Source organism: Mauremys mutica, chromosome 4 (assembly GCF_020497125.1).
Source record: "Mauremys mutica isolate MM-2020 ecotype Southern chromosome 4, ASM2049712v1, whole genome shotgun sequence".
Classification (NCBI taxonomy): domain Eukaryota; kingdom Metazoa; phylum Chordata; order Testudines; family Geoemydidae; genus Mauremys; species Mauremys mutica.
Genome location: NC_059075.1, coordinates 163,223,315 through 163,232,683, shown reverse-complemented (window position 1 = coordinate 163,232,683; position 9,369 = coordinate 163,223,315). Strand labels below are relative to the sequence as shown.

The 9,369-nt window shown below is 55.6% G+C and overlaps 2 protein-coding genes across 6 annotated transcripts in view; one reads left to right on the top strand and one right to left on the bottom strand.

Moving 5' to 3' along the window:
- LOC123369703 (maestro heat-like repeat-containing protein family member 7) overlaps window positions 1–9,369 on the bottom strand; it is a 422,324-nt gene that overhangs the window by 281,769 nt on the left and 131,186 nt on the right. The window lies entirely within an intron of this gene.
- LOC123369702 (F-actin-monooxygenase MICAL1-like) overlaps window positions 3,865–9,369 on the top strand; it is a 43,183-nt gene continuing 37,678 nt past the window's right edge. Inside the window, exon 1 of the mRNA XM_045015618.1 lies at window positions 3,865–4,132. The gene's annotated coding sequence lies outside the window, so the exon portion shown is untranslated. The remainder of the gene's footprint in view (window positions 4,133–9,369) is intronic.

Genomic DNA, 9,369 nt, shown 5'->3' with positions numbered 1-9,369 from the left:
TACCACTTTTGCTTACACAGTCTGGGTGAGAGGGTTTCTTGCTTCCTCTCAATTGGGGGGGGGGGGGGGAGAGGGGGAAGCAGGAGAAGAGAGACAGCTGCAAGGGAGACGCTTTAACATATGGACTCCTCTGAACAACCCGCTGTGCTGCCTTTAGTTCTCTTTGGAGCTATTGTTTGGTTGCTATTAAAATGCTCAGGTGGATTTGCACAAGGGTCCCATACTTGTAACCAAGCAGGTGTAAGGTTTGTGCACATCAGTTGCTTGCTTAGGGGTGTGCTCTGCCCCCTACATCTGTCCAGGAGTTCCCCACGACCATGCTTGACTCCAGGGCTCAGCTGGTGGAAGTACCAATGTTATTTTGGCAGCACCCAGGAAGGTAGAGACAGATGCTCTCCCTCCCCTACCGCTTACACTTGAGTAACCAGTGGGGTGGGCATTAAAGGGGGCATTTTCTCTAGCTGCTTGTGGAGTTAGGGAAACCCCAGCCAGGAAATGAATGAGATGCCCAGGCTTTGTCTGGCTCAGCACAGCCCAGGCCCCTACGCCCTGCTCTCCCTGCCTTTGATATGGTCATAAAGAGGAGATCTCGGATCACCTGATTTGCCAGCCAGCCTCCGCTCTGTGTTTCCACTCCCCGGTGATTGCCCCCACCTGCAGGAGGTTACCCGCCTCCCCGCTGCCGGGGCGGTAGCAGCAGCCCCGGGGCCGAGGAAGGTTCGCCCTGCTGGGGTGGAAGGACTAATGGAGCTCAGAAGAGGATTTCAGGGACAGATTTATCCACAAGCTGTAAGTCTATTTCCTGGCCCTGCATTCTGCATCTCTGGGAAGCACGTGGCGGGGTCTCCCCCGGGGAGGGGCGGGGTCAGACATTCAGAAACACACACCGCCGAGTCTTACACAAATATAACACACCCACCCCGCCCCGTAACCTATGCAAGTAACCACTCCGTAACCTATGCAAATAAGCAGACAAAGGAAAAGTCCCTCCCCCCGACTCTGTAAACAACCGCCTTAAAGTTTATGCACCTATAAAAACCCAGAGGCGCTGCTGGAGACAGGGCCAGGAGCCCGGGGAATAGGGAACTCCCACCCCTGCTTTTTTGCAGCTTTGTTTCTGTAATGAAGCCCTAATGAGCACGGTGTGTGTGGCTCCCTCTGGGGGCCAGAGAGGGGCCCACAGGACTTGGTCATGCTTGTTAAGTTGTGGGTGTGACAGAGACATAAATGTGTCTGTGTTTTACAACCAGATGGGCCATCTCCCTTCTGACAAAGCGTCTAAGCGGCTCTCAACCTTTCCAGATGACTGTACCCTCTTCAGGAGTCTGATTTGTCTTGTGTACCCCCAAGTTTCACCTCACTTAAAAATGACTAGCTTACAGAACTGGACATAAAAATACAAGTGTCACAGCCACTAGTTCTGAGAAATGGCTGACTTCCTCATGTTTACCATATAATTATAAAATATATGGATTAGACTATAAATCTTGTACTTACATTTCAGTGTATGGTGTACAGAGCAGTATAAACACGTCATTGTCTGTATGAGACTGTCGTTTGTGCTGACTTCACTAGTGCTTTTCATGTAGCCTGTTGTAAAACAAGGCAACTATTGAGATGAGTTGAGGTACCCCCTGGAAGATCTCTGCGCACCCCCGGGATACATGTACTGGTGGTTTAGAACCACTGGTCTAAACTAGTCAAATGAACACCAGCCAGGAGTGGGGAGGGCTGTGGTAGTGTGGGGCAGACAGTGCTGCTCAATGGACAGAACACTGGGCTGGGAGTCAGTAAGGCTGTTTTGTGTGAGGCGTTGGGCACGCGGCTGCCCCCTGCCGTGCCTCTGTTTCCCCACCCAGCTTTTGACCCCGTTATCCATTTGGAACAGAAGCTCTTTGGGGAAGGGCTGTCTGATCCCGGTTGGAGCCCTCTGGTGCTACTGTAATATAACTAATAATAAAGGAGAGGCAGGCTTTAAGGAGGGATGTGAAAGTGGGGTGCGTGGCAGGGGAGAGGTCAGGAATCGGGCTAGGCAGAGCAGGGAGGCCAGAGTAAGAGAGATGAAGGATGGGGCTGGGAGGAGGTAGCTGGGGGATGCTAGTGGGTCTCTGTCCCCTAGGAAATACCATGCCCTAAAGCTGTGTTTGCTGGTACTCCCTTGGCCTCACCCATGAGGAGGCATGTGGGGTACTACATTGGATGGTGCCCTGCACCCTGCCCAGAATCACCCCCTTTCTGTGGTCTGCCTGGCTGGTGGGTGCCTCATTACATGTGGTATATGGCTGCCCTCTTCTTAGCTACTGCCTGATCCCACAACATGCGATAGAGGCGGTGCCTATGGGCCTCAGCGGGCTGCTCCCAGCCTCCCATTGAGTTCAACGGGGCCAGTCCTGGCCCCACGGCAGGGGGAGAGGGCTTGAGAGCACCACAACAAAGGGGCCTCTATGGATAAAATGGATAAAACCCCATGGATCCAAAGAGGGGCTCTGAGCGCAAGGGTAGGGTTAAATATGGCGCATAGCCAGCCAGGGAGCAAAGGGCGAGGGGGGTCCTGTGGTGGGAGGCTTCCAGATTTCTGCATGTTCTGCTCGCTTCACCTGAAGGATAGGCTGGGGAGCAGCTCTCCCATGCAAGGGGGTGTCTGCCCTGGTGTGTGAATGGGGGCGATGGTGCCAGCAGCAGACTCTCCCTGAAGCCAGAGGGGCCTAACTAGGCTGTAGCTTGACGTGGTGTCCATCACAGACAGGGCTGACAGTTTGGTTCAATGGCTCTCAGCATCCCAACTCTACACATGGTTCCTGCATCCCTGTCTGAAGCCCTGAGACCAGAAGGGAGGGGCAGATAAAGGATCAGCCCCAAGCAGCAGCATCCTGGGCCCTGGGCCTTGCATGGTCTCATTTGCCTCCTACAGGTGGGGCACCCTATTCCTCCAGGGGACCCTGTTCTCTTCACCCTGGGACCCTCACCACTCCCAGGGCTGATGGACCTGTGGTATCGACACCAGCTGAGGAGCTCACCCCCACAGTGAACACGTGAGGGGGGTTGTCCTTAGAGCCTTGTAAAAAGTACAGGCTGAGTAACAGTGACAGGGGCTAACTTAAAGGGCAGAAGGCTAGAGCAGGGGGCTGGGAGTCAGGACTCCTGGGTTCTATGCCCAGCTCGGAGAGGAAGTGGTGGCTAATAGAGCAGTCCCAGCTGGGACTAGAACTAGCCAGATAGTTTCAAACACATTTTTCTCCCCCACCCCAAACAATTGCCACAAAAAAGAAAAAAAATTGCAGAAAGCTGTTGTCTTTGTGGGTGGGGGGTGGGTCTGTGTGTGTGGGGGGGGGGGGGAAGAATTGTGACATTGTTTGCAACATTGTGTGACCAAACCATTAGAGAAACAGTTCTCAAAAGTTTTTGTGTGTTGAAAGCTGAGTTTTCTGCAAGCCAAGAATAGGTTCAGTAACAATTCTGTTTTTTTTGTTTTTTTTTTAAATGGGAGTTGGTCCATTCTGAACGCTGCAGAGCAGACACGCTTTTGAAAAATGTTGGCAACTCTTAAAGAACTTTTCCAGCCAGTTCTAGCCCCCAAACCCTGGGTTTCACCCCCGGCTCTGGGCAGGGAGTGAGCTCTCATAGTCCAGAAGGGGACAGGGACTCGGGACGCCTGGGTTCTACGCCCAGCTCTGGGCGGGGAGTGACAGCCCCTTGGAGGCAGGCTGGGCTAATCCTGCAGCCTTTCTATCCTGCATCGCAAAGATGCTCCTGGCAGTGGCTTCGCTGTCTAGCTCCTCCCCACCTCCCTGGGGGCCGGGTCCTCTGAGCAGCTGGCTTCTCCCTCCGCCCCCCATTAGCCCTGGGGGCTCTCAGCAGGAGCAGCTGCACAGCCTGGACTGCTCGCTGCCGCATCGAGCAGGAAACGGAGAGCGGTTTTAATTTCAATTTCCTGCTTTCTCATCGGGACTCCTGCACATTCACACTCAGCCGCCTGCTACGCAGCCCTGCCCTACCCAGCCGCTGCAGGCAGGAAGCGAGCTCAGGGCTGACCCTGGGGGCCGGGATCTCCAAGCCAACCCATGCGCCTCCTCAGCCCCACAGGCGGGCCAGTGGCAGACCGGGGCTTCCAGCTCTCCAGCCACCTCTGCATGTAAGTCGACTTTGTGGTTTGGGCTTTAAGGTGGGGCCTGCCCCTGCCGGCGTCTCCTCCGGCCACCTGCAGTGGGGAGAGATCCTGGCACTACAGGAGCCTCGTGGGTGTCTCTGGGTGGCTGCAGGGTCGGGGTGGGGGGTGTGTGTGTGTGTGGCTACCGGCCAAGTGATACTGACAAGAGCTGGAGCAGGGTTCTCCAAAACCATTTGCACAGTGTGTGTGTGGGGGGGGGGGGGGGGGCTGAGAGCCACTGAACTAAACTGTATATGATGGAAACCATGTCAAGCCGGGTGTGTGTGGGGGCGGGGGGCAGCACTCCTCCTTCCAGCAGCTCTGTGCTGAGCGCCTGCAGCCCCCTGGGGAGTCCTGGGCCTGATTCTGCCCGGCACCTCGCGGGGCTGTGCAAAAGGCTAGCAGGTCCGTGCAGCAGCGGTCAAGGCCGGTGGTGCTCCTAGCGCTGACTGCGCTTGGAGGAGTCAGGAGCGTGCTGCGCCTCCCCGGTCCAGATCTGGCCCCGCGTTTGTTGCTGGAATAAAGTCTGGCGCTTCCCCAGAGGCGCCGCTGCGTGACTAGAGCCTGGAGGAATGCGGCAAAGTGGCTCAGGGACTCCTCGCCGTCCCCCTGGGGACATGACCTAGCAGCCTGGGCAGTGACTGATGGGGCTTTCGAGGCTGAGGCTGCCAGCCCAGGGCCTTTAAAGGGCACTCGGCCCAGCTCCTTGCAGTAAGGAGTGAGATGCGGGGAGGCCAAGAGCTCCCAAAGACACTGGGCTGGGACCAGGGGGAGCCTTTCCTGTCACCTCACTTGAACCCCCAGCTCAGCCTGTTTCCCCTGCTCTGGAGAATGACTGGCTGGTTTGTTGGACTTCCCAGCACCCCGCCTGGCCAGGGCCAGGAGCCCCAGGGCGTGTGTCAAGTCACGGACACACTCTGCCGTCACCCCCTTGTGGGGACGGGCGGGTGGGGGAGGAACGTCAGGGCCGGGCTGATGAATCTTTTGGAAAGCGATGTGCAGCTGTTCATCTGCCTGGACTCTGCCCACGGGCTGACACCCACATGATCTGGGGGAGCCTTTCCCCGGCCGGGCTGCCCTTTGTCTCTGCCTGTCTTTGGAAGGTAACCCTGTGGGGTCCCAGCTTCCACAGGGCAGCGCTCCCTGCCCTTTGCCAGGAGCCAGCCTTGCTCTCCTGTGGGGGCTTGGGGGAGAATAGCCTCAATGTCCCCCCCACACTCTGTGCCCCCCCCGTGAGGTGGATCCTCCCTCCCTCAGGGAAGGAGCAGGTGGAGCAGGACCCACAGCATCACCCTTCACTTCTCCCCCTGCACGGGCCACGATCCCCTCCCCCCTCCTGTTCCATGCTGTGTGTGGGGGGGAGGGGTTCTTGCCAGTCTCCCCCTCACCCCACCTGCCTCCCCTCTTCTGCCAGCTGAAGGGGCATTTGCCCCCCTTCTCACGCGCTGCCTGTCTCTGCTCCCTTGGGAAAAAGGGGATATTCTCCTTGCGGAGAGGACGAGCCCCCTGCCTCCACTTCTCCTCAGGATTGAAGGGTTGTTATCCCCTCCCCCACAAACGCACCCAGTGCCGAGCTGTGGGGAGGCTATTCCTCCCCTCCCTGCCCCCCTCTCCTTGGAGCTCCATTCCAGGGGCCTGTTCCTAGGAGGCCGCTCCACTCCCATTGGCTTTAATGAGCTGAGGGCGCAGGTGCGGGCTGGGGCTCGGGGCTCCTGTCTCTCTCTAGCCCAGGTGAGGAGCTGCGTTTGCCACTTTCGCTTCGCCCGGCCCCAGAGGCTGCAGGCTGGACTTTGCCCTGCCACCCTGATAACGCCGCCCTTCCTGGCACGTAGCTGGGCTGGGGTCGCCAGGGGCCAGGCAGACCGTCCCCGGCATCACGCACACCCGGTGATTCAGCGCCCTGACCCGCTGGGATTGCTGTGGGCCAGGTTAACGATTCCTCTGTTGCCATAAAGCGCGTCTCCACCTGCTGCTGTTTCACCAGCTAGAGCGAGCCCTGGGAGGGCGCGCCTGCCGTGGCTCCAACCGAGAAATGGGTCAGAGGGCCGAGCCCGTTCCTGCCTGGGTCTGACAGCGAGGGATGGAGGGACAGGTTCTGGGAAAGGGGGATATGGGACTGGCCTTTGCTGCACATCACATTCCTCCGGGAGCTCGCCGGGGGAAAGGGAAATAAGTGTGAGAAAGCACCGGTTTTGTGGCATTCAAGCTCCTGCAGCCGCCCGGAGCTGCTGAGAGTATGCAGGTATGAAATATTCATGTGGGCTGCAAGCCACAGGGTATCTCCAGCTCCCAGCAGCCTGGAGGCGGCCCATGAGGCAGACAGGCCCCCACGTTTTTACGTCCACGTGACGAGTGTCTTGTGATTAAAACGCCATTGGGAACAATCGACCGAGGGAGAACTGCAGGTCTCCCTGCCCCAGGCCCGCGTCACTTGTGTCCCTGCTGCTCAGTGGGGGTGGACGAGAGGCAGCTCTCATGCGGCCTGTTGCTTTCTCTGGGGCTCACCAGTCCTCCCAGGGCAGCTTGAGGTTCTGGTGGGTGCGTGCGGTGGGGCAGGGGGCATATAGAGTTTGTGAGTTGTTGCCGCTTCAGACTGGATTGGGAAGGGGCCATGGCTGCTTTGACTCGAGGCTGCCCTGTTTCATTAGCAAAGTGCTGTGGCAGGCAGGCAGAGCTGTAGGAAAGAGATCTATACTGAGCGTGCGGAGAGGCCAGGGTTACCAATAGCCACCAGCTTGCACTCCTGAGCTGCAGGTATCACCTCAAACTAGATCCCTCCTGAAACTTCTGGCTTCCCTTCTCCAGTCCCATACACCCACGTGAGCTCAGTCAAGTTCCCAGGGCGCCCACATTCCCCCAGGCCACCAGCCCTGTTGCTGACAGTCTCAGCAGGGAGACTTAGAGTCAAATGGGTCATGGAAACTGAACTCCCCTGTCATCCCCTAGAAGTGCGATCGCTCCAGAGCCGGGTAAGAGGCCCCATTGATGATGCAGGGTGGTGCTTGCAGTGTTCTGGGCATATATTGGGAGATGCCATTAGAGTTAAGCATGAGCCTCAGAGCCTGGATTCAGATGGAAAGATCTGAGGTGTCCAGAGCCAGGTTTTTGGGTTAGCCCATTGAGACAGCTGCTGAATTAGGCTTTGGACCTTACCTTCCCCAAAGATCAGGGGGGATTTGGACAAGCAGTTTGTTGAGCCCGTCCCTCTCTCTAGCTGTAGCTACTTCACAAGGGTAACGGGCATCTCTAGCTGCATCACAAGAGCTAACTTGTCTTGTCCTGATGCTGAATGGTGGCTGGTTGCACAGAGCAGGAAAGAAAGCAGCTAGTTTCAGGCTGCCTGGTTAGTGCCCATAGGAGGAAATACTGAGGGGGAAGAAGAACCAGCGGGGGAGGAAATGAGGAAAATATCACAAAGCTCAGTCACGCTGAGTTCCCCTAAAATTTTGTAATATGTAGAAACTCCTACATGGTCCCTTTTGTAGCCACTTCTTCTTAGACCATCCTCAATGTCCTCTAGTTCCAGAGCCAGGTGCTGGTCAGTAGCATCATATATAATTCACATACAAGCTACATTCAAAGAACTTTATTAAGGTTGCAAAGTCAAACACTCAAAAATTTTGTTGGCCAGCTACTCCCAGCTTCCCTCTCTTACCCTGTGCCCCTTCCAGTCCCCGGGCCAGCTCCAGTCTCAGACACCTCCCCTCCCCCGCCCCAATTCTTGCCCCAATCTATGTCTGTCCTTTGTCCCACACTTTCCAGAGCCAGCTCTTGTTCCCTATGCATTCGTGTCAGGCACGCCTCCTCCACGCTGCAGGACAGACAGGCTCCTTGCTTGCAGTTCAAGTGTCCAGATACAGACCCGGCCTGGCTCACAAAAGCCCAGAACTGCAATTGCTGAGAGAGTCTTTTTCAGTCCAGGGTTGGAGCATGCTCAGTTTGTGCAGAATCTTCAGGGAATTAAGCTACTAAAATCTAAGAAGTCTGTACTGAGCATGTGTGAACTGTGATTTTTCAAAGGCTTATAACTGGGCCAAATTTGGGCAGATTTTCACATGGTCAGCAAAAGGCAATCCCTGGCACGCAGACCATCCCTCTGCCAAATTGCAAGACCCTGTGCCAAAGTATCAAGGAGAAAAGGTCACCAGAATTTTTTAACGTGGGCAAAACAATGTATTTGTCCTTAGCCTTGTTCTTGGATATGGCCACACTGGTTTGATTGAGATTTTCCAAAAAGATTCAGCCTGAAGCAGATACCTGGCATAGAAAATTTCTGTCCAAATGGTTAAAGTTTGGCAAGGGGATATGCAACTGAAAACAGGGTCTTATAATGGGAGGCGTTGGGCAACCTTGATAGTAGGCGGTCCTACCAGCCCCGCCTGTCACATAGAACTTCTGAATTCATAACTTAGTGGGAGAGTCAATGTGTCATGTGGGAGACAACGCCATCTAGTGGTTAATGGACAGGCCTGTCAAGTCAGGACTCCTGGGTTCCATTACTGGCACCAGCTCAGTGGATTTGGGCAAGGCCTGTCCCTCTCACTTTTCCCATCTGTGAAATGGAGATAGAAAGATGGAGGGACAATGCCTTGGAGCCCCTGGGTTCTGTTACTGACTCTGATAGCCCTGAGGATCCACTCCCCTTTTCTCCTCCAAGACTCAGCAATAAACCGATTCTTTCTTTTTTCCAAGCTGAACAGAGAGAAACCATAGGGAGTTCTCTGCTGAACTTCAGCGTGGTGTTATTGTGGACTCCAGCCAAGACTGAGGGTTTCCATATAAACCTAGAGGAGTGACAGTGGTTTTGCTTTGAACTGCTTGTAAACTCAATAGATTAGACAGACATAGGGTATGTCTACATTGGAGCTGGGGGTGTATTTCCCGTTTGGGTAGACGTACGTCTGCAAGCTTTGATCGGGCTAAGACGATAAAAGGAGAAGTGTAGCTGCGGTGGGATGGGCTAGCTATCCAAGTCAGTGCCTAGGATCCCTGGGCAGGACTGTATTCAGGCAGCCAGCACTCTCACTGCCGTAGCTACACGTCTGTTCTCAGCATGTTAGCGTGCATCTGCCCGCGCTGGAAATTACGCCTCCGGCTGGCGTGCAGATATGCCCAAAGAGTCGAGGGAAGTGGTTCCCACATCCCAGCAGAATGCTGGGTCGTCAGAAATACCCCCTGGTTTTAAGTAACCTCATGTGGAATGACAGGGAAACGCCCCCATG